The sequence below is a fragment of the Electrona antarctica genome, assembly GCF_951216825.1.
Source record: "Electrona antarctica genome assembly, chromosome: 1".
Lineage (NCBI taxonomy): Eukaryota > Metazoa > Chordata > Actinopteri > Myctophiformes > Myctophidae > Electrona > Electrona antarctica.
This window is the reverse complement of record NC_136806.1, coordinates 41,134,936-41,160,281: the sequence shown is the minus strand read 5'-3', so window position 1 is coordinate 41,160,281 and position 25,346 is coordinate 41,134,936. Positions and strand designations below refer to the sequence as shown.

At 42.2% G+C, this 25,346-nt stretch overlaps 1 protein-coding gene across 3 annotated transcripts in view; it reads left to right on the top strand.

Moving 5' to 3' along the window:
- sncb (synuclein, beta) overlaps window positions 1–25,346 on the top strand; it is a 312,664-nt gene that overhangs the window by 265,429 nt on the left and 21,889 nt on the right. Inside the window, exons 4-5 of one of the 3 annotated variants that reach the window (XM_079499911.1) lie at window positions 2,071–2,148; window positions 4,117–4,211. The exons of 1 other annotated variant lie outside the window; for it this stretch is intronic. The gene's annotated coding sequence lies outside the window, so the exon portion shown is untranslated. The remainder of the gene's footprint in view (window positions 1–2,070; window positions 2,149–4,116; window positions 4,212–25,346) is intronic. One more of the 3 variants, XM_079499912.1, reaches the window with a different exon arrangement.

Sequence of the window (25,346 nt, the reverse complement as noted above, 5' to 3'; positions counted from 1 at the left end):
TATAATGTGAAAAACGGGGACAGCAGGTTTAAAGTGGTTAACAGACTAATAAAGAATCTACTGAATTTCTACCCCACACACACACGCTTACATGCACGCGTGCATGCATGCGAACACACACACACACACACACACACACACACACACACACACACACACACACACACACACACACACACACACACACACACACACACACCTTCTATACTGATGAGAGATTTGAGAGAGAACTGAATGGATAGAGAGATCCTGCAGAGTGGAAATGATACCAGGTAAAATCCACTTTCCTCTGACAGACACTGGAGCGTGTACGGTACCCCCACAGGGTCGCCCCTTTTGGGAGGACTCGTGCAAAGAGAGTTAAAACGCACTGTAACCATTCTTATCCGCCTTCCCTTCCTACCCTGTAGGCTTTACGTGAAGCGAATACATTAAAGTCGTTGGAGGCAACAGCAGTGTTTCTTTTAGAAGGGAAAGTTTCTTTTTAGGAAAAGCTTTCAAAATGCAAAGTGAAAATATTTCACAGGGAATAAAAAAAAGAAGAAGAAGAAGGAGGAGGAGGAGGAGGAGGAAAAAAAACAGACAAAATATCCGAACAAGCAATAACCTTGGTGATGGTGACCTGGGGTAGGAAAAATCAATTTCACAACGCAGATAATTGTGGAGTAAGAACTGCTGAATGAGGATGGATTAAAGCCAGTGTTTAAATAAATTAATCGAAAGGTATTTACTGCACTGAATTGAGTGGACGACATTGAATTCACCCTATATTATAGGGTCACACCATTCTTTGTCTTTGTCTCACAAGAAACATTCTAACACCTCCTCTCTTCTCCTCTCCCTCTTCCATTTTGTCCACTGGCCCCTTTTATTTCTATATTTTCCTCACAGTGCTATCTCAAAGTCTATCACCATGGCAACAATTAGTCCCACCACCATCACTGCATGTGCCTCCATTAGATTACTCTTTTATTTGATTCTTTATTTTGGAGGTTTTGCCAGTGCACCCCTGCCTTACTGGCAGATTGTCAAGTAACCTGTTCTACTGAAGTTTTTTAAAGGGCAATGTTGCCATCTGTTGGACCGGTGCATTCCCATGCAACGGATGTGATTGAAAAACATCCACCGTTGCTGCAATGACTCATGACAGGCAATCATATGCCAATAAAGAAGTCTCAGGCCTCTGACAGGCCACGTGACTCAATCGTTTTTCACGTGTTGCTGCAGGCAGATCTCACCCCCTAGTAGATGATTCAGGGAGCATTTCTGAACAGATAACATATGGCACATTTTACCATCCTGTTTATAAGAACAAGGAACCTGTTTGCTACAGACCATAATTATTTATTTGAGACATTTTACACTGTAAAATGGTCAGTTTGAATTAGACTCCATTTGGTTACATTTGTATATACTCTCTGAGATCTGTAAGTGGGCATAGTGTGCATGCTCACATTCTCTCCTAACATAACTAGGACATGAAAAAGCAAAAGCTGCATACTCTAATGGGTGTGAGATGGGTCTGCAAGTGGCTTAATTGCAATGTGGTTAATTAAACATGGGAATAAGACCAAGGGTTGCATTTATGCATCAACACCTGCCATATTGTATTTCTCTAAATGAAAGCAGTAAAGCACTTCCCAGAGCACTGACTAATGTGAGAGATAATATATTGGCTGAGTTTGGCTGTGCGTTACCCTTGAAAACTTGGATCTGCCTCTGTACTCTGGAGGACCTAATGATTTTTTTCTCTTAAGTGATGCAATACTTCATAGTCACACATAATTTTCCACATGGGATGTATCATAGTTTCCATTACGTATCTGATATCCTTTGCCAAGAAAATAATGTCAAAATGTTTATTCAAATTAATCATAATTTAGTAGTGGAAAGCAACGGGGTGGTTTCATTTACTGTTGCAACAACTAAACCCACTCAACCAAGGCTAGATTGAGTTACTTTACTTTAGTAACTTTGACTTGGCACTCTAATTTCCACTTACCTGCATGGCATCATATTTATAGGCAAAACGTTTCTAGAAGTTGTTTTGTTTGTTTTCTTAATTTGCAGATCTACAAGCTCACAATGCCACATTGCAGCACGTTGTGACAACAACAGGGATGGCTCATCATTCTGACCTTGTACTTTGTAAGTCACTCTGGCTAAATGTATAAATTAGAATTGTATTAGAAGAATCTATCCTCCTCTATCCTATAAAATGGCAAAAAACTGGGCACTCTGTCCTCAGTTGGTTGACCAACTGAGGCCAATTTCCATTGGCATGCAGGTAGTGAGGAAGCAGATTTTTTTACACATCCCGTTGTTACATATTCCCTTTTTATTAGCATTATTGCAATTTACAATTCACAATTTAGGCATTTAGCAGACGCTCTTAATCCAGAGCGATTTACATTAGGCAAGAACAAAAGCATGGGAATACATCACATATATGAAATGCATTTATCATGAAACATGCGTAAGCTAAGAACGTAACTAGAACATATCTATATTATGACACTATACATATAAACTATACATATATACTATACTATGCTATACATATGTACTATGAAGTGCTATGACTACATACAATGCAATTATTGTGCTGTCTACATGACATGCTATAAGTCTGTTTCAAATGCTATCTAAGTCTAAAAAGTGCTATCTAAGGGGGTAGGATAAGTGCTATGGGCCATGATGGAGTCTGAAAAGGTGGGTTTTCAGACTACGGCGGAAGATTGGGAGTGATGATGCACTTCTGATTGCAACGGGGAGTGCATTCCACAGTTTTGGGGCCAGAAGGGAGAAGAGTTTGGGATGTGTGGAGCGTTGTCCCGGCGTTTTTAGTGAGGGTACTTCCAGCTTTCCTGCGTTGGCTGATCTGAGTGCGCGGGAGGGTTTGTAGGGTTCAATCATGCTTGCAAGATATGGCGGAGCCATACCTTTGGTTGCTTTGAATGCCAGCATCAGAGTTTTGTATTCTGTGCGGGCAGCGACCGGGAGCCAGTGCAGGGAGCGGAGCAGGGGGGAGACATGTGAGAATTCTGGCTGGTTGAAGACCAAGCGAGCTGCGGCATTTTGGATCAGTTGGAGAGGCTTAAGTGCACATGCCGGTAGGCCAGTAAGGAGGGAGTTACAATAGTCAAGTCATGGATTAAGGGATCTGCAGTCACGGGTGCGGTCTCAAGTCTACACATACAGTTTTTGGGGAACGCACATCCCCGGCTAATGGGACTGGTTGTAATCTAGTTGGTGCCAAAATGATGTAACTACATAATATGTGCACATATTAGATAGATGGTGGCTCTTTCCTACGTAAGCACAGAATCGAGGCATTGATGTTACTAACTATAGTGTATAGTGCATTACAGTAGGTAATGGACCAAAGTATTCATTCTTTCAAAGACGAATGAGCCTACAGTATATACTATATAGTCGCAATATTACATTTATCGTCCAAGTTGCTTCCAAGTCAAGACAGCAGTTCTTGGGTGATGCAGGAATTCTAAGGCCTCTTGCCAGACATAGGAAAGTAAAGGAGACAATTGGTCTACAGATACCCACAAGTCTTCTGGGGATTGAGAAAGTGCTCTCTTCATCTGCAGTGTAACAGTAACTGGTACACAGTCAAATCTAAAGTGTTCTTTTTACTCTGAGAGTGTATAAATGGAACCAAATGGACCCTTACAGGTCTCAGCGTCACAGACCCTCAGGAGGACTTTGTAGAGCCAATACAATGCTTGTAATGGTTCTATGTAATCATATATATGATGTATGCATATCTAGATAGATTTTATGAATATGATTAACACATACTGCACAAAAGCCTTGCATCAAAACATCAATTTTGATAATGTGACTAGGCATACATTATTACAGGATTCCACTGTAAGCCAGCATTTCAGATGTTTCCTGCTGCAAAGTAATGCTATTTTTGGCAGCAGTATTGTTAAACCCCCTGCTGAGAAGTAAATGATCCGATGGGGGAAAAAAATAAAACTTGGCTCAAAACTCAGTGAAATTTTCTGGCTCTTTTTTTATGGCTTTGTAAATTAATGCAAGCACAACTTTTCCTTTCATCATTTATTCATTGGAAGCAAATGTTTTTCTCTGTAGCCTTGCAGAGGTATACTCTTCCCCCGCGCCAAGGAGGTTCAGAGGACCAAGATGAAGCAACCCAGCAGGTGCCATTAAAAAATAAATGAATGCAGGTATACGAGAATAGCTTCCTTGTATTGTTTGTAAGAGTGTATTTATACGCTGTCGTACGATGAAATATAAATCAGACTTTTCTCAGCATAGCCTTGGTGGCTTTGAAGTATTATTTTGCCACAGTGAGGGCTATTTTCCGACAACTACTGCTTCGTTTTCTAAATGAAGCATGAAAATCATCCATTTTCAAATTATTTGCATGACATTTTCTGGAGATTAGCGGCACATTCACTGTGTACGGTATTTGCTGCCTCCACTGCTGAGTCTTGGCCAGGCAGCATGTATTGTCGGCAGGGTGTGATCAGATCACATTAAACAGCCAACAACCTCAGTCACAATTTTACCCATTTGTGTCATGCACTCGTTACAGTGCTTGTGTGTGTGGTTAATATTACTACTAATACAAGTCAATATGGTGTATTAGGGCTGGGCAATATGAACAAAATCTAATCTTTTTGAAAATAGCATATTTTTACCGTAAGAATAAATAAATAAACCGATATACATTTCTGGGTCAGACCCACCCATCTTTGTGTTAAAGTGGATAAAACCCTCTACATAGTAAACGTATACTTATTTGACCGGGGTCAGCTCAGTACTACACCAAATCTCTTTGCTGAAAATAGCAGATCTACAAGCTCATCACTCTGTGAGGCAGCTTGTAGATCTGCTATTTTTGTTGAATATCCCCAGAGGAGGGATGCTATATGGTTGTAAGCTTGTAGATCAGCTATTTGCTATTTGGTGTAGAGGGAAAAATGGAGTGGACCTAGCATAGAGCCATGGGAGACCACAGTCAACTAAGTATATACAGTGTATATGGTTTAAGTTGTTAACGACATAAAAGTGGCAAATATTTACAGTTCTATCTTCTGCCTGGCTTTCAGAACCTAATGAAATGAAAATTATCTTTTGCGTCAGCTTTTCCCAAAGAAAAGCTGGAGAATCTACTGCCCATGGGGCTGTTCCCTAATGAGCTACTGGTTAAATTAGCATGTTTCCATTTTAAGTCATCGTTCCAGCCACAGGACCTTGGCTAACTCCCCCACCTACCCCCTCAGATTGAGATCTTAGCGCATAGCAGTCAGACTGTGTAGATTGCTAAAGCCCCCTCTGAGCCTATAAACTTTTGTTGTACTATACCAGACATCCTCAAGGCTGTATTGATCCTGCAGGGTACATTAACCTATCAATGCACGAGCGGAGTGCGTTATGATTAAACCTCCACGGGTGCCTACTCAGGTCAGCGCAAGGCGGTTATAGTAAACCACATAGCACAGAGCACGGCCATTAATATTGATGAGCTGGAGTCCATGCTATGGCATATTTATCATAGAGCTGGAATGCCATGGTTAAGTGTGGCCAGCAGTATCTTGGGGATTATTAAGCTTAAGGCACATGGACTCTATAAGTGGGACCACAGCATTGATAGGGATACATAAGAGAGATGAGGGGGGGGGGGGGGGGGGGGGGGGTGTAATTAAAGTAGGGGGTGGGGGGTGCACTGTGCTGTTGGCAGGCCTCTTGCCACGTATACCATTGACTTTCAACCGGGCGAAGAAGGTCACCAGCAAGGTGTTTAGAACAATCTCCACAAATTGTTGGACTGAGGCTTGATAATCTCCCAGGCTTTAATGGATCTCAGATCTGTTTACCAAGTGGGTGCACCTTACAAAGTCATTTGGCAATTGTTTTCCCCTCTAACAGAATAATAGAACTGGAATTGGCTTTTTGATCAATGACATCACTGGTTAAGTTGATATATTCAATAAGCGCGACAACCTTGAGCCTCGTGGAATTACTGTGTGTGTGTGTGTGTGTGTGTGTGTGTGTGTGTGTGTGTGTGTGTGTGTGTGTGTGTGTGTGTGTGTGTGTGTGTGTGTGTGTGTGTGTGTGTGTGTGTGTGTGTGTGTGTGTGTGTGTGTGTGTGTGTGTGTGTGTGTGTGTGTCTCTCTCTCTTGGGGAGGGGCTGCGGACAGACATATAAATAGAAGAAAGAATGGTGTGTGTGTGTTGTGTTGCAGTTGTACTGTACGGTGAGAACTACTGTATAATGCCATCTTACTATTTCTAGTATCTCATTAAGTTGTTTTCTAGAGCCTCATTAATATTGACCCACACATTGGTCAGGTATTTATACTATACATAACACGACGCACAATAACAAATTGTATTATTGGCCACTGAATGTTGGATGTGTACAGCAAATTATACCTGGGTAGCTCACTGCGGGATCAAAGAGGTTGTAGCAAAATAAATGCATATTAAATACATCATAAAAGTTTAAAAATAGCAGGCAGAGAGAATGTCCTCCCTGTGTCCTGCCATGTGAAAGAACTGTGGGCAATGCAAGAGAAGCAGAACGCTCCAGGAGGAAGGAAGGGGACACTGGTTGATGCGATGCTTATAATGTTTCCCCCGGTCTCGTCACAGGCGTTAATGGTTGAATGGATGGGAACGGACAAGCCTGGAGACTCGACCAGCCTCCAGATTTGCTCCTAGTAAATCTTGACAGTCTGCTTTTGGACTCGGACAAACACTGCTGCTCACTCCCTTCCAATGCAGTCATTTAAATGACACCGGGTGTACAGTAAGAACACCCCCCCCCCCCCCCCCCCCCCCACACACACACACACACACACACACACCACCCTGCCGAAACACCCCCACCGCTTGCACTTGTAAAGTAGTCATCAGATAGCTGCACAGCTTGCCAAGACACTATAGCAAACAGAATGAGAAGGATTGGGAGAGAGAGTAGAGAGTGAGAAAGAGAATAGACAGAGAAAGAGAATGGAGGGATGACTGCAGCCCAGTATCTAATTCCACTTTTTAAATGGTTCAGCAGCAACTGAAGGGAATCGGGAGCATTATGCACATTATTCAGGAAGCTAATACTGGCAGATAGCCGTGACCTAAAAGATTCCCAGAACTATAAGTTCCCCCCTCTCCCTGTCCCTCTTTCTCACACACACACACACACACACACACACACACACACACACACACACACACACACACACACACACACACACACACACACACACACACACACACACACGCCATGCACGGTATCAGTAGAGGGCCAGTCAAGGAGGACACAGCAATATGCTTTTGTCGAGTGCCCAACAAGAGTAACGTATGACTTCTTACACTGTAGTGCAGCACTATTGCCATTTCTAAATTACATCCCTTTGGAGTTTGGAGCCATTTAAGGCAGGATTTGTTTCCTGCCATTTCTTTGTCATCTTAATTTCACTGCAGCCATATCTGTAATTCATTGTGGGGTTTTTTCCTGGCGCCGTTGTCTTTCCCATGTGAAAGAGTTTGCAGACGGATCCCCCAAGTTCTGTGAAGAAGACTAAGATTCACAGGCGGACAATGAGAACACCATTACGAGACTTGGCACTCAAAACCCCTAAAGGCTTTGGCACAAAAGCCCCTACAAATTGCTCAAGATAGAAGTGCAAACTCATTAGCTTACCAGGTTTCCAATCAAAGAGGATTTACTGTGTGTGTGTGTGTGTGTGTGTGTGTGTGTGGGTGTGGGTGTGGGTGTGTGTGTGTGTGTGTCGGTGTTACCTGTTACCTATCCACTTTGGGCGTTGCACATACATAAGGCCTTCACACATCTCACTCAGCTTCCTCCCTCAGCAGCTTCATCTCAGCTCATTCTAGCAGCTCTTCAGTACTGATGTGATCTTGCCAATGTATACAGTGTTCTAGGACATCATATTATGGAACTGGAATTGCCTCCTTTGTTCATGTTGTGTGCGTGCGTGCGTGCGTGCGTGCGTGCGTGCGTGCGTGCGTGCGTGCGTGCGTGCGTGCGTGCGTGCGTGCGTGCGTGCGTGCGTGCGTGCGTGCGTGCGTGCGTGCACAGTATACTGGATGTATAGGTACGCTTGTCCAACAGCTCCTTAACGCAAATGTCTAATCAGCCAATCACATGGCAGCAACTCAATGCTTTTTTTATACATGTACATCATGGTAAGGCGGTCTGCTGCAGTTCAAACCGAGCATCGGAATAGGGAACAAGGTGATTTAAAGATGGGGTGCCATAGTTTTAAACTTTTTCTATTATGTATGTGTCAATGGAGCTAACGTTACTATAGACCCACGAGTGTGGTTATATTATGCAAATATTATAGGTAACCCTTCATTTTACGGTACGGTAATTACCAGGTAACTACCAGGTAATTACCTGGTAATAATAGGTAAGTACCTGGTATTACCTGGTAACAACCAGGTAGTAGTTATAAGTATTTGCCCATTAATTACCTGGTAATTACATGGTAACTTCCAGATACATTAATCAGTAATTACTATGTAATTACCAAGTATTACCCAGTATGTATAACTATTTACTGTATAATCTCCTGGTAATTATATGGAACTTACCATGGTAAATGACACACTGGTTGCCAGGTAATTACCAAGTATGTTCCTGACAATTACCAGGTATTTATACGTTTTTAGTATGTAATTACCAGCTAACTACCCGGTATTTACTCTGCAACCAGGCACGATACCCTGGTTGCAGGTACTATAGGTATGTAGGTACTATAGGTATACCAAGTATTTTCAACAACTACCAGGTATTTACTCTGCTACCAGGCAAGTTACCCAGTAGGTACTAGGTCATTACCAAGTATTTTCCTGACAACTACCAGGTAATAACATGGTAACTGTATTCACTGTGTTTACATGGGTACTACCCATGAAACACGTGGGTAGTAGCCTACCAGGAAATTACCAGTTGTACTAGGTAATTTCCTGACAACTACCATGTAATTACCTGATAGGTACCCAGTAAGGAAGGAGGAACTGTACTGTAAAAGGAAGCGTGCTCTATTTCCATGATATTACCATGTACCTACCTGGCAATTGTAGATTATAATCCTCCCCATTACCCATCAGGGTGTATTTTGAACTTTGAACTTTGAATTTTGAACTGGCAATAACTGTTAATTACCAGGTATTTACTGTGTAAATTAACAGGTAAAACCAAGCAAGTTACCGTGTAAGAAAGGTGTAATTGTACTGTGAAAGGAAGCGTGGTTTGTTACAGTGAAAGTACAGGGTAATATTATGGAAACAAACCACGCTTCCTTTCACAGTACAGTTCCACCTTTCTTACACGGTAACTTGCAAGGTTTTACCTGTTAATTTACACAGTAAATACCTGGTAATTAACAGTTATTGCCATGGGTAGTACCCATGTAAACATATTTTTTGTATTTTGAACTTTGAACTTTGAATTTTGAACTGGCAATAACTGTTAATTACCAAGTATTTACTGTGTAAATTAACAGGTAAAACCAAGCAAGTTAACGTGTAAGAAAGGTGGAACTGTACTGTGAAAGGAAGCGTGGTTTGTTTCCATAATATTACCCTGTACTTTCACTGTAACAAACCACACTTCCTTTCACAGTACAGTTCCACCTTTCTTACACGGTAACTTGCAAGGTTTTACCTGTTAATTTACACAGTAAATACCTGGTAATTAACAGTTATTGCCAGTTCAAAATTCAAAGTTCAAAGTTCAAAATTCAAAATACACCCTCATGGGTAATGGGGAGGATTATAATCTACAATTACCAGGTAGGTACATGGTAATATCATGGCAATAGAGCACACTTCCTTTCACAGTACAGTTCCTCCTTTCTTACTGGATACGTATCAGGTAATTACATGGTAGTTGTCAGGAAATTACCTAGTAACAACTGGTAATTTTCCTGACAACTACCAGGTAATTACATGGTAACTGTATTCACTGTGTTTACATGGGCGCATGGGTAGCCTACCAGGAAATTACCAGTTGTTACTAGGTAATTTCCTGACAACTACCATGTAATTACCTGATAGGTATCCAGTAAGAAAGGAGGAACTGTACTGTGAAAGGAAGTGTGCTCTATTGCCATGATATTTACCATGTACCTACCTGGTAATTGTAGATTATAATCCTCCCCATTACCCATCAGGGTGTATTTTGAACTTTGAATTTTGAACTGGCAATAACTGTTAATTACCAGGTATTTACTGTGTAAATTAACAGGTAAAACCAAGCAAGTTACCGTGTAAGAAAGGTGTAATTGTACTGTGAAAGGAAGCGTGGTTTGTTACAGTGAAAGTACAGGGTAATATAATGGAAACAAACCACGCTTCCTTTCACAGTACAGTTCCACCTTTCTTACACGTTAACTTGCTTGGTTTTACCTGTTAATTTACACAGTAAATACTTGGTAATTAACAGTTATTGCCAGTTCAAAATTCAAAGTTCAAAGTTCAAAATACAATAAATGCGTTTACATGGGTACTACCCATGGCAATAACTGTTAATTACCAGGTATTTACTGTGTAAATTAACAGGTAAAACCTTGCAAGTTACCGTGTAAGAAAGGTGGAACTGTACTGTGAAAGGAAGCGTGGTTTGTTACAGTGAAAGTACAGGGTAATATTATGGAAACAAACCACGCTTCCTTTCACAGTACAGTTCCACCTTTCTTACACGTTAACTTGCTTGGTTTTACCTGTTAATTTACACAGTAAATACTTGGTAATTAACAGTTATTGCCAGTTCAAAATTCAAAGTTCAAAGTTCAAAGTTCAAAATACAAAGAATACGTTTACATGGGTACTACCCATGGCAATAACTGTTAATTACCAGGTATTTACTGTGTAAATTAACAGGTAAAACCTTGCAAGTTACCGTGTAAGAAAGGTGGAACTGTACTGTGAAAGGAAGCGTGGTTTGTTTCCATAATATTACCCTGTACTTTCACTGTAACAAACCACGCTTCCTTTCACAGTACAATTCCACCTTTCTTACACGGTAACTTGCTTGGTTTTACCTGTTAATTTTCACAGTAAATACCTGGTAATTAACAGTTATTGCCAGTTCAAAATTCAAAGTTCAAAGTTCAAAATACACCCTGATGGGTAATGGGGAGGATTATAATCTACAATTGCCAGGTAGGTACATGGTAATATCATGGAAATAGAGCACGCTTCCTTTTACAGTACAGTTCCTCCTTCCTTACTGGTTACCTATCAGGTAATTACATGGTAGTTGTCAGGAAATGACCTAGTAACAACTGGTCATTTCCTGGTAGGCTACTACCCACGTGTTTCATGGGTAGTACCCATGTAAACACAGTGAATACAGTTACCATGTTATTACCTGGTAGTTGTCAGGAAAATACTTGGTAATGACCTAGTACCTACTGGGTAAATACCTGGTAGTTGTTGAAAATACTTGGTATACCTATAGTACCTACATACCTATAGTACCTGCAACCAGGTTATCGTGCCTGGTTGCAGAGTAAATACTTATAAATACCGGGTAGTTAGCTGGTAATTACATACTAAAAACGTATAAATACCTGGTAATTGTCAGGAACATACTTGGTAATTACCTGGCAACCAGTGTGTCATTTACCATGGTAAGTTCCATATAATTACCAGGAGATTATACAGTAAATAGTTATACATACTGGGTAATACTTGGTAATTACTGAGTAATTACTGAGTAATGTATCTGGAAGTTACCATGTAATTACCAGGTAATTAATGGGTAAATACTTATAACTACTACCTGGTTGTTACCAGGAGATACCAGGTACTTACCTATTATTACCAGTAATTACCGTACCGTAAAATGAAGGGTTACCATATTATAACCACACCCACCCACACTTTTTTGAAAAACATCTTCCTCCTAGTATAATCATAATGCCTGATGATCATGTTTTAGGGGGGAGCACGGCACTCTGTCTTTAAGTGGCTTTGAAGCTGAACGCATGAAAGCGTGGTTGGTGATGCCAGACGGGCTGGTCTGAGTATTTCAGAAACTGCTGATCTGAACAGTCAGACCTTTATATAAATTATGTATATATTTCATGCACACACACACACACACACACACACACACACACACACACACACACACACACACACACACACACACACACACACACACACACACACACACACATGATATCTCGGTCATTGTCGCTCATCTGATAGCATCTTGCAACAACTTCAAAGGATACAATTTTGCCTTACATCTCAAGGCTATTACTGGCGCTCATACATTTTGTCAGAACCCAGATAGCAAGATATTTTTCACCTTAAAGACCCTTCAGCGTTACTCAATGAATCAACCCCTGAACTTCCATCCATCGCTGGCGTAACATTCTGCCATTTCCATTTCAGTAAGCCCACACATTCATGCATTATTATGCATGGCCAATTCTGCTGCTTGTTGCAGGCCATTTTGTGCTACTGCTGTGGTGTTACGACAACCTCCCTTCCCTGCACTTTATCCAAGCACCTTTGGAACATGTGTAGGCCTACAGCACACATCCAACGCAGCTTATGGAACATGTGTAGGCCTACAGCACACATCCAACGCACCTTTGGAACATGTGTAGGCCTACAGCACACATCCACACCTTTGGAACATGTGTAGGCCTACAGCACACATCCAACATGTGTAGGCCTACAGCACACATCCAACGCAGCTTATGGAACATGTGTAGGCCTACAGCACACATCCAATGCAGCTTATGGAACATGTGTAGGCCTACAGCACACATCCAACGCAGCTTATGGAACATGTGTAGGCCTACAGCACACATCCAACGCAGCTTATGGAACATGTGTAGGCCTACAGCACACACCCAACGCACATTTGGAACATGTGTAGGCCTACAGCACACATCCAACGCACCTTTGGAACATGTGTAGGCCTACAGCACACATCCAACGCACCTTTGGAACATGTGTAGACCTACAGCACACATCCAACGCAGCTTATGGAACATGTGTAGGCCTACAGCACACATCCAACGCAGCTTATGGAACATGTGTAGGCCTACAGCACACATCCAACGCAGCTTATGGAACATGTGTAGGCCTACAGCACACATCCAACATGTGTAGGCCTACAGCACACATCCAACGCAGCTTATGGAACATGTGTAGACCTACAGCACACATCCAACATGTGTAGGCCTACAGCACACATCCAACGCACCTTTGGAACATGTGTAGGCCTACAGCACACATCCAACGCAGCTTATGGAACATGTGTAGGCCTACAGCACACATCCAACATGTGTAGGCCTACAGCACACATCCAACGCAGCTTATGGAACATGTATAGGCCTACAGCACACATCCAACATGTGTAGACCTACAGCACACATCCAACGCAGCTTATGGAACATGTGGAGACCTACAGCACACATCCAACATGTGTAGGCCTACAGCACACATCCAACGCACCTTTGGAACATGTGTAGGCCTACAGCACACATCCAACATGTGTAGGCCTACAGCACACATCCAACGCACCTTTGGAACATGTGTAGGCCTACAGCACACATCCAACATGTGTAGGCCTACAGCACACATCCAACATGTGTAGGCCTACAGCACACATCCAACGCAGCTTATGGAACATGTGTAGGCCTACAGCACACATCCAACATGTGTAGGCCTACAGCACACATCCAACGCAGCTTATGGAACATGTGTAGGCCTACAGCACACATCCAACGCAGCTTATGGAACATGTGTAGGCCTACAGCACACATCCAACGCAGCTTATGGAACATGTGTAGGCCTACAGCACACATCCAACGCAGCTTATGCAGGGCTGAAAGGCAGCCAAGTGATTTCCCTGCAGGCAATACTGTCATGGAAAACAGTACTGTTTTTGGGCAACGACGATTGGAAAACTGAATGGATACATGCAGCAGCTGTTTAGATCTCACCCGTCACACTGGACTCAATCTCAAATGTTTTAGAAAAATGCCCCTGACTTCCAGTTAAAATAGCTTTAAAAACACAAAAACTGATTACCTGAATTTGCTAAATCCCCCTACAGAACAAGCTCTTTGTAATGCAAATGATGCCATTCTCCACCTTTTGATTTATCATAGTCAGAGAAACACATTTTGGTTGTGACTCTCTCCTTCCCATCTCATTTTGTAAGCCCAAATCAATATCATTATTCCCCACCATACAGAGGACTTAATCTTCTGGGTGAAAATTATTATTAGACACAAACGTAAATTCATTCATTCAAGTGATTGGATACACAATGTTGTGTATCATCCATATGTATGCATACATCCAGCTAGTGCACCCTGGCTATCAACGTGCTCCACTTTTAATCGTCTCCGGGTGCACCATATGGGAGATGCTGATAGATGCACCACAGTCATTAATAAGTCTGTCATTCGCTTTGAAACACGCTGCCTTCTGCAATGATGGTACGTGAGAAATCACACTGTCACCGATACCCATTTAAAGGTTTGTACCTCAGAATCCAAGCCATTCTGTTTCCAGACAGCTTGTCTGCATCATCATCATCGTCACTGTCAAGCTCTCGGCAAGGGGATCCTCTGTGGAACTATACTGCCATCTGCTGGGAGTGAGACAGAGCCATTGTCAGTCACTGCTCTGTGACACAGATGGATTAGATGAGATTATATCGCTATCCATCAGCCGTGCCTCGATAAAAGAATAATAGGGATCAAAATGCCCTTAGGCTCAAATAAAATCTGGCAACCACACACTATGCTTGAAGTGGACTACAGTAGAAAGTACAGTAGGCTAAGTGAAACACCACAAGAATTAGCAGTGAGCTGTGAAATTTTATGCTTGGCTAGTCGCTTGCCAATGTACCAGTAGAGAGCATTTGATACTGTACAGCACAGACAGCCAACATAGTTGTTTGACTTCCCCGAAAGACAGCAGGATGCATTATGTATAATGCATCTATACATCACTATACATCAACATTAATAGCAGCCAATTGTGCAGGCGAGCAGCCAGCTGGAATGACTTTATATAACTGACAAAATCTGACATACGTAAATGAAAAAGGATTGGCAACCATAATATGAGGAGCAGATGCATACAGCAACGCACACATGCACGTGGCTATACTGGCTACTGTGTGCATGTACACACACACCCAACCACACATCTTGAGTGTAAATGATCATTCTGCCCATGCACGTGGTCGGCCGTGGGAGACAGTTTAATACATTGCAGTGACATCATTATAATATTGCCAGTATGTCACATCGTTCATTGATACGACTTGGCTTGCAGACAGCTGTTGTAGAGCTCACTTTGACATCAGTGAAAACGTTCCCTCTCCTACAGATTCACTGAAGTAAAGCCCACGTGCGTAAAGAAGATGGAGAATTGCTTTAAGCACTTCGTATGTTCAATTTGCATAATGGTTTTAATTTCAGTGCATCTTTTATTAGGCCCAAAGGATACATTTAGCAGAAGACTATAGGCATGTCTACAATATGTATAATTGATGCAGGGGTGAAATATCCTTTAAACAAATATGTTAACAATTGTAATATTTCCATATAGGTTGTTCAGTGTCTGGTGAAATATTTCCATGAAACGGTTGTGCTATGTTACGGTTCAGATTAACAGCATGGGCACATCTGACCAACGTGTTCTCATCGGTGTGTGAGCAATTACTGCCCTACACGCGTGACGACATGTGCACACTGTGCGAATGATATATACAACAAACTGCACGGTAGTCACAAGGAGAACATTTTATCCTCATGATATGACTTTGTACTTTCAGCCCAGGCTTTGATGCTTAACCACTTCAAACATGGCCTATACTGTACAACAGGACGTACTTTGTTGTACGACAAATGTCATATCTACAAGCGTCACAATCCATCATGTTGGGATCATGTTTTTTTATCATGACATATTTGTCTTTTGACCTACTGCATGACGTGCCCAAAATAGGGACGCCCAGGTAACTGTAACTTCACAGTGTGGCAGGTTTCGTGACTCCTGCATCACTGCCCTCCACACCCTCCCGTCTAGCATCAAGGTCTTGAGCGCTCCTGTGTTGTTAGCTCCGCTGTCACGCCACAGTGTATCTACGTACAGTAGTAGGTGGTGTGCCTCTTTCCCCAAGCTGTGCCTTGGATTATCTTCCGCAGTGTCAGTTTTCTTGCTACCAGTTCCAGATGCCTGACACAGTGCCCTTCTCTCTCTGACCGTGTCCATGACTCATGGGAGGCCTGCCGAGCACATTTATGCTCACCGGTGAATTAACCCATGCTGGTTTTGGTGACCCCAAGGCCACCATAACATTTTCCCACAATATATCTAATAGATGGATAGATAGCCATACAACTTGTTGAGAACATTCACAGTCCTTGGAGAATGAACCCAACTGATTTAATGACCTCGTGACCTTTTCCTCTAGCACCACTCTCAGTCCAAAATGTCAACTCTTCACATGAAACAGAGTGCAGGATGAACCCTAACGATTTTGTTGACACCAGGCATTTCATCTTGTGACAGCCTTAGGCCAAAATGTCAGCATACTTTTGTTTTATATAACTTTTAGTTTTACAGCTTTTGCTGTTGTTTACAGCAGTGGTTCTTACATTTTCTTGGCTGCGGATTTGACTGCGGATCCCCATCTGGAAATATTTTGTGCCAGGGGCACAAATACAACTTTTTTGTTGTTAAATTGTGTCAAAATACGAGACATGTATTTACACACGTGCACACACACACACACACACACACACACGCACGCACACACACACACACACACACACGCACACGCGCACACGCACGCGCACACTCACACTCACACTCACAGACACAGACACAGAGACAGACAGACACACACACAATAATCCAAAGATCAATGTCATCAGCAGGGATCTACACCAAATGGGCCTGTCGCTGCATGGCTGAAGCTGAGCCCCTAGCACTGGACCGGCCCAAGTGGAGAAGATTGGTGAATCTGATTGTCTCTACGCATGAGCAGGAGACCCGATGATGATGACGACCCTGGAACCCCCTCAAGGACCCCTGGGCGTCTCCAAACCACTGGTTTACAGTATTCGTGCAGTAACTGTTAGAGTACTTGGAAGCCTTTCTTGAGCCGTGTGGAACTTCATGATTGGGCCGAACATAAGGGGGTCAGCCCTTATGTTCCTGCATTCACAGGCAGGACCAGTACCTGTTCGGGGCTGTAATGTCATGTTGATGACGTCACGTCATAACCATTGTCTTTATTTAACCAGTAAAAGCCACATTGAGACTAAAGTCTCCTTTAAAAGTCTGAACTGACCAAGAGAAGAGGAAAATAATGTTACACAGCTCACATTTGTGAGCACAGTACCCACTAGTGATGCGCAGGCCGGCTTTTTTTCATAACCCACCCGTCCCGCCACGCCACGGAAGCCAGTCCGCACCACCCCGCCCCGCAAAACAATATATTAATCAATGACCCGCCCGCCCCGCGGCCTGCAAAAACAAAAAGTAGCCTAACGACCATCTTTTCAACACCCAGCAAGTCCAGTCCATTCAATTGCTTTGGAGAGAGAGAGGGGAGGTAGGAGGCAGGGACGTGCAGAGGGAATTTGAAGGGCAGGGGCTGGAATTCGAAAAGGCACCTTTATTTTTCTTTTACAAATTACATTTCTGCCCAGATGCAGAGGAATATCTAATTTTAAACACAAGGAAATGACCCAACCAGTCTGCACTGTAGCCCAAAGCACTGCAGCAGTGTATCTCATGTGCTCATTTTAGTTTTGATTGTGTATACTTCAACTTCGTTGCGCGGCGGCGTTACCGCACACCCATAATATCTACAGAGCTTGTAGATCTGCTATAATTCTGTGTGTGCGCACTGTGTACGCCTGCACAGCACCGCGCTCAATTAAGAAATATTTGGGGCAGATGTGCTCATTGCGCTGATGACGGTCAGGTTCAGAGCCTCAGAACGGAGAGGGCACTTTTCTCCAATGGTCAAAAAGGCAGGGGCTAAAGCGCCCTTTCATAAGCAACACATTGATGAACAACAGAACAAGCTGATGGTTTCAGCAGGAGGAGTAGACAGTAGACACAGTACTAATATAAAAACTAAGCAACAATGTTTCCCTACTAAACTAATATAAAACTAGAGCAACAACATTTTCTATATATCAAAGCAGGAGCAGTGTGGGAAGTGTGCCCATGGTAATCCTTTTAAAACTCACTAGGGGAATCACAGAAGCCAGTTTGAGTCTGGTCTGTAGGTCCAGGGGTCTGTAGGTCCAGGTCAAGGCACACGCACACGCACACACAATGATGCCAAGGGTCACTCCACAACCAGGCACTCTGATTGCTCCACGATCAATGTGACTCTTGCTCATACTATGACTTTTTGTCTCCACCAGGCCGAAGGCATGGGGAGAGAGTATGTTTTGCACTCCGTCCGTGTGTGTGTCCGTCCGTCCTTCCTTCCGTCCGTCTGTGTACAGCTAATCTCCGGCACCGTTAACCCGGTCGATGCCAAACTTTGCACACACACTCCCTGGATGCCAACGATGAACCTCTGCCCAACATTTTCCAGAACAAGCTGTTATAGCGCCACCATGAGGCAGCTTTTCACATTTTTTACCTAAAACTGCACCGATCTGCATGAAACGTTGCATGCACACTCCCTAGAGGCCAAGGACAAACCGTTGACCTGCATTTTCCGCATCTGCCTTTTATAGCGCCACCAGGAGGCCGACTTTTGTAAAACACATTTTTTGATATTACTCCTCCAGATTCTGTCCAAGAATCTCACAAATCGTTACACAGTATCTCTATGGTCATGTGCTCAAGTCGGATCTGTCCGATATTTCATATTCCATCCTAATTGGCTATAATTGGCTTTCACAGTTTGCAAGATTGCCCCGTTTTCAACAAAAGCCTCAAATCATGAACGCAGCATGCAATTTACGTGAAATCTTTCACACATTTTCTTACTAGGCTGAGGAATATATCCCACCCTTTTCACATTGGCCTGTTATAGCGCCACCAACAGGTTGATTTTTGCAAAACACCTTTTTTGAACAAAATGCCTCAAAAACATGTTTATATTAATCCTAAAAAGTTTGCCAAACATCTCACACAGTCCTATCCTCCTGGTGGAGACCTGTGCCCAGAAGGGCACTTTTTCTAGTTTCATTTATTATTCTTTCTTTTTTTTACTCTCCCTATCTTTTTATATATATTTTTACCAGCTGCTGTGTAAGCACAGCTGGTCAATGTTCTCTCTGTGGTGCTTTCACGCCCACTTGCTGTAGTTGAGACGTATGTTTCTCATTGGCTGTACTGACAACCTATCGTCCTGATTGGCTGCCTCGTCTCTAGACAACCACACACTTTTTGCTTCTAGCCGACCTCTCAGCCATGGGATATAAGGCAGCAGCTGGTAATTAATTGATGTAATCAATTCTTGTTTTAAATCTGGCTAGCTGGCTACTTATCTACTGTGTTTTGAACATCTGTTTTGTGTTTTGTATTGTTGCGGCTACTGAATTTCTCTTGTGGGATATAAAGGTCTATTCTATCTATCCTAGATTCCTGGATGTATATGTGGGTAGATGTGTTAATAGCAGGGGGCGGACTTGTAAGAAATCAGCAAGATTTGGCTTTTGGTGACTAGTTTCCGAATTTTGGCCTGGTGTGCAAACGCGTTGCACACTAGGGGGTGCCCCTAGTGGTCTGTTTGCACAGACTCAAATATTGGATACATAGGTATGGTTGAAAACCAAAATAATTGATAAGAGATTTGTCAATGGATTATGTTACTATTGGGTGTGCTAAATAACATAATAAAATTTTAGGAACAACGAACAACCAGAAAGGCATCGTTTTCAAGATGGCGTCCACGGTGGCTAAAATGAGCTAAAATGCCTATAAACTGGGATTTAATATGTAAAAAACAAATGCACTTCGTAACTACTTTTTGAATGTTGGCATGGTGTTAGGTATGGGCATAAGGTTTTCAAAAACCATTGCAAACTAATTTGGCTCGCCCCCTAGTGGTCGGTTTGCAATGAAACCACTATTAGATATGTCAGTATATGGTTGGAACCCCAAATAATTGATAGAATAGATTTTCAATGCATTCTGTTACCATTTGGGTGTGCTAAATAACATACTATGATAGTATGTTATATATAATATACCTATACGTATCCAATATTATATACATACTATGATAGTATGTTATTTAGCACACCCAATAGTAACAGAATCCATTGAGAAATCTCTTATCAATTATTTTGGTTTTCAACCATACCTATGTATCCAATATTTGTGTCTGTGCAAACAGACCACTAGGGGGTGCGTCCAACGCATTTGCACAGCTTTTTGAAAACCTTATACCCATACCTAACACCACACCAAAATTCTGAAACTAGTCACCAAAAGCCAAATCTTTACAAGTCCGCCCCGTGCTATAATCCTTCAGTTATCATACATAATATACTCACTCTGCCCCCCAATTCTGGCACTAATAATGACTTTACATTTATTTATTTTCCTTTTTTTATTTTTTATTTTTTGTGGCTTTCGCCTTTATTTTATATATATTTTATGGAGGGACAGACAGTAGGCTGACAGGAAATGGGGAGAGAGATGGGGGGGAAGACATGCAGTAAAGGCGTCAAACCCGCGGCACACTGCCAGACTGGATTACCAGCCTAGGTGCCTGGACCACCGAGCCATGGCCCAGGACTTTACATTTATGTTACTGAAGAAACACTATATAGCTGTGATTATAGTGCTTTCACCATTTAAGAAACCTGTTTTTGTATTCACCAAAAATCACTTAACCTACCTTTAAGAGAGCAGACCCATATCTCCTAACATCTCACCAATAGTCAAAACGGTTTTAGATTTCATTCTGTGAGCACATTGTTAGATTAAAACTTAATCAATACTGTACATATGCATCTGGATTTGAATGTTGCCTGGTTATAGTTGTAGCTAATCACCTTTAGAGAGCATCAAAATTATCGATGCCATAAAAGTCATATATACAAATAGGCTACCTCAGTGTCAACACCGAAACACCATCATTCCCCATCCTTACTGTCATACTTCAAGGTGACACTCTTGCCCCGTTTCTATTTATTATTGTTGATTATGTTCTCCGTATGTCAGTTGATACTATCAATGATAAGGGCTACCAACTAAACCCTAGGAGAAGCTCTCGTCATCCTGCTAAATATCTAACTGACACAGCGGGAGCGGGAGCTAACTATTTCCGTAGACAACGCCCTGGTAACGTCTGTCCCAACAGCCAGGAACCTTGGTGTTGTCCTGGACAGTCAGCTATCGTTCAAAACTCACATCACAGCTGTCACTCGATCCTGTAGGTTCACACTCTATAACATACGACGAATTAGACCGTTCCTCACCCAGGAATCATCCCAGCTCCTAATCCAGACAACAGTCAAGTTACAAAACTTGACTATTGTAACTCTCTCCTTACTGGCCTACCGGCATGTGCACTGAAGCCTCTCCAACTGATCCAAAATGCCGCAGCTCGCTTGGTCTTCAACCAGCCAAAATTCTCACATGTCTCCCCCCTGCTCCGCTCCCTGCACTGGCTCCCGGTTGCTGCCCGCACAGAATACAAAACTCTGATGTTGGCATTTAAAGCAACCAAAGGTATGGCTCCCCCATATCTTGCCAGCATGATTGAACCCTACAAACCCTCCCGCGCACTCAGATCAGCCAACGCAGGGAAGCTGGAAGTACCCTCAATAAAAACGCCGGGACAACGCTCCACACGTCCCAAACTCTTCTCTCTTCTGGCCCCAAAACTGTGGAATGCACTTCCCGTTGCAATCAGAACTGCAGCATCACTCCCGATCTTCCGCCGTAGTCTGAAAACCCACCTTTTCAGACTCCATCATGGCCCATAGCACTTACCCTACCCCCCTTAGACAGCACTTCTTAGACTTATATAGCATTTGAAACAGACTTATAGCATGTCATGTAGCACAATAAGTGCATTGTATGTAGTCATAGCACTTCATAGTATATATGTACACCATAGTATAGCATATATGTATAGTTTATATGTATAGTGTCATTATATAGATATGTTCTAGTTATAGTTTATATGTATAGTGTCATTATATAGATATGTTCTAGTTATAGTTTATATGTATAGTGTCATTATATAGATATGTTCTAGTCACGTTCTTAGCTTACGCATGTTTCGCGATAAATGCATTTTACATATGTGATGTATTCCCATGCTTTTTGTTCTTGCTTAATGTAAATCGCTCTGGATTAAGAGCGTCTGCTAAATGCCTAAATTGTAAATTGTAAATTGACACTGACTTCACTGATGACATCACGCTTATCAGTCAATCAGGAGTATGCTCAGGCTCTCCTTCAGTCTCTTGAGCAGGCCCTCTAACTGTGTTGGTCTTTATCTCAACAAGACAAAAACTGAATACGGAAATAAATGCAAATCCAACAATAAACAACTCCTTTGAAACAGGTTGATGACTATGGCCTGGTCAGCCTGCAAAGACATGCATAAGATCTGGTCATCCCAGCTTAGTAAGAGGTTCAAAGTAAAAATATTTAGGATGACCGTCGAGCCGATTCTACTCTATGCTGGCTCCGAGACATGGATACTTTCAAAGAAATTAGAATAATGGCTGAATGGCACTTACACTCGCCTTCTAAGGAGAGATTGAGAGTGATCTCTGAAAATCTCTCTTGGAAGAGTTTCTTCACTAGTCCGATCCAGAAGAACAGTTTGCTGACCACTGCTACAGAGCTGATCATGAGGTATATCTTACCTTCTTCTCTGGACTCCTGCCTCAAAGCAGACCAGAGGTAGAAAACTGTCGTTCCCTGTTGTCATGTCATCGCTAGTAGTCTCGCGTAGCCAGACAACTATTCCAAAGAAGCATTTGGAAATTGCGAGCGGCAACAGTCTGGCAACACGAGACTACATCGCTATAGGGACACATGCATCAGTAAGCAGGAACTGGGGATGGCAATGAAGGACTGGGAAGTGCTGTGGCATTGTGAAATCCATGATCTCGACCAGGGTCGAAAAATGATGATTAGAGAGCATTAGTAGTCTCTGCTTCCACCTAGTGGTGTTGAGGGAGATTTCACGCACTTGTCCTAACCACTTAACCTGTATAGAGTGGTATGCGTGTGACATCATCATCAAACCAGGAAGTTATGCAGGAACGCCTACTGAGTGGCAAAAAACTACTTTCCTGGCCTTGACAGCCCATACATCCACACAGAAAAGTCTACAAGGATGCAATGCATACTTCTATATTGGCTATTTTTTTTTAATATTTTCACTTATAATGGCATGCTCAAAATAAGGACACCAGGTTGAAAGTGGTTAATGCAAATGATAAGACTATTCAATACCCCAGAAACATTTTAATATGAAAGTCTTGTGGGCACAAAGTCATCGAAAATGACTAAATAGGCTAAATAGGAACAGCTCAGTTCCACCTCTGACAGACTGTGTGATCTGCATTTCTATGCAGTTCCAGGCTCCACCAGATGAGCTGTGTTTGCACATGTCATTGGGAAATGACTTGCAATCCAAATGGCTGTAAATTTCAACAGTAGTGGCCTATTAGGTTTTATATAACTCAGATTGATTGAAACTAAATAACGTCTGCCATGATTGACTGACTGACTCCTCTCATTGGATTTGAAATAAATTAAAAAATGACCCATCCAAAAGCTGAGACTTTAAGGGATGCAGGGAAATATACCTTTGGTAAAGATTCAATTGATAATTAAGTTGTGAGTTATGGCATTCTGTCTAAACTCTATTTTTGCCTACTGCTTGAATTTACACTTGTACACTTGACATGTCCTATTATACTAATGTGTGTCCTGGATACCCACATACAGAGCCTACTTTGTCCTCTATTGAAATTGAATTAAGACATGAACTGTCCTATATTGCATCATCACAATGTTCTTTCTTTCTTCTTTGTTTCTTTTTAAACACCATACAATAAAAAGTCACAATAAAATAAATGTCAATAGACAATATGTTACAACCCCCTGTCTAGGGTAGGGGGAAGCTCTTTTTTTCGTTAGCAGGGACAATTTGTTTCAAGTCTTTGTTCTTTTGTTACAAAGGAGATTATTGGCTTCGGGTGCGGTTTACATTTTAGCAAAAACAGGATTAACCCCTAACTTAGTCCCTAACCAAAGAACAAACAAAAATACAAAACCCTAACAAAATTACAATACAGAAGGGAGAACAAAAAGAGACCTAACTCCCCTACATGATGGTGGTATCAGCTGAGTTTTACATTAAATAAGAAAATACAAATATTTAATAATAATAATAATAATAAACTGAGGACTTTACTCTTAAAGTTAATACACTGAAATAAGGAAATTAACTTTAAGAAATGACTGGGAATCAGGCAAAGGGTGGAGGACAAGATGAATCAAGTCTCTGCTGCGAAAGCGAAAATTTGTAGAAACAGGTGTAAAAGTGTGTTAAAAAAAGAGCAGGAAGAAGCTAATGCTTATAATTTCCTACCCCTTCCCCTTATGAATCAGTTTTATATTAACACAAAATCTTATGAGAAAAAATACATAACAAATAGAAGAACCAAAATTACACATACTGTACTAACTGCACATTAATACTTCACCACCACTTCACAGTGCGTACCCTTGTAAACATTTCCATCAGCATCAACAATTTCAGTTTCCCTCCTCATTCCTGTACTTCTTAAAAATGCTTTTCTTATGACCGTAGGTCGTAGATTACTATGAAAACCTGCAAAACCTGTCAGTCTGTCAGTGACTCCGTCATGCCACCATATACCGGGGGAAACTCATGAGTATTCTACGTGCCTACGGAGTTCCAGAAAAGTTGGTCCAGTCGGTCAATGCCAAGAAAACGAAGGTAATGCCAGTCAACACGGAGGACAAAACCATTGCCACTACAGACTTCAAGTACCTTGGAGATGTGGACCCTCACAGTACAACAGGAAAAAGCCCTGGATGGAGCCGACACAAGAATGCTACGAATGGCACTAGGTGTCACATGGACGGACCGCATCAGACATGTGGACCTCTATGGGGACCTACCACCGGTCACGGACAAAGTCAGAGAGAGAAGGATGAGGCTGGCAGGGCACTGCGTCAGGCACCCAGAACTTGAGGCAAGTAAACTGACCCTATGGGAGCCAACCCAGGGCAAAGCCAGGAGGGGAAAGAAGCGTACCACCTATGAAGACGTGCTGTGGCGCGACAGC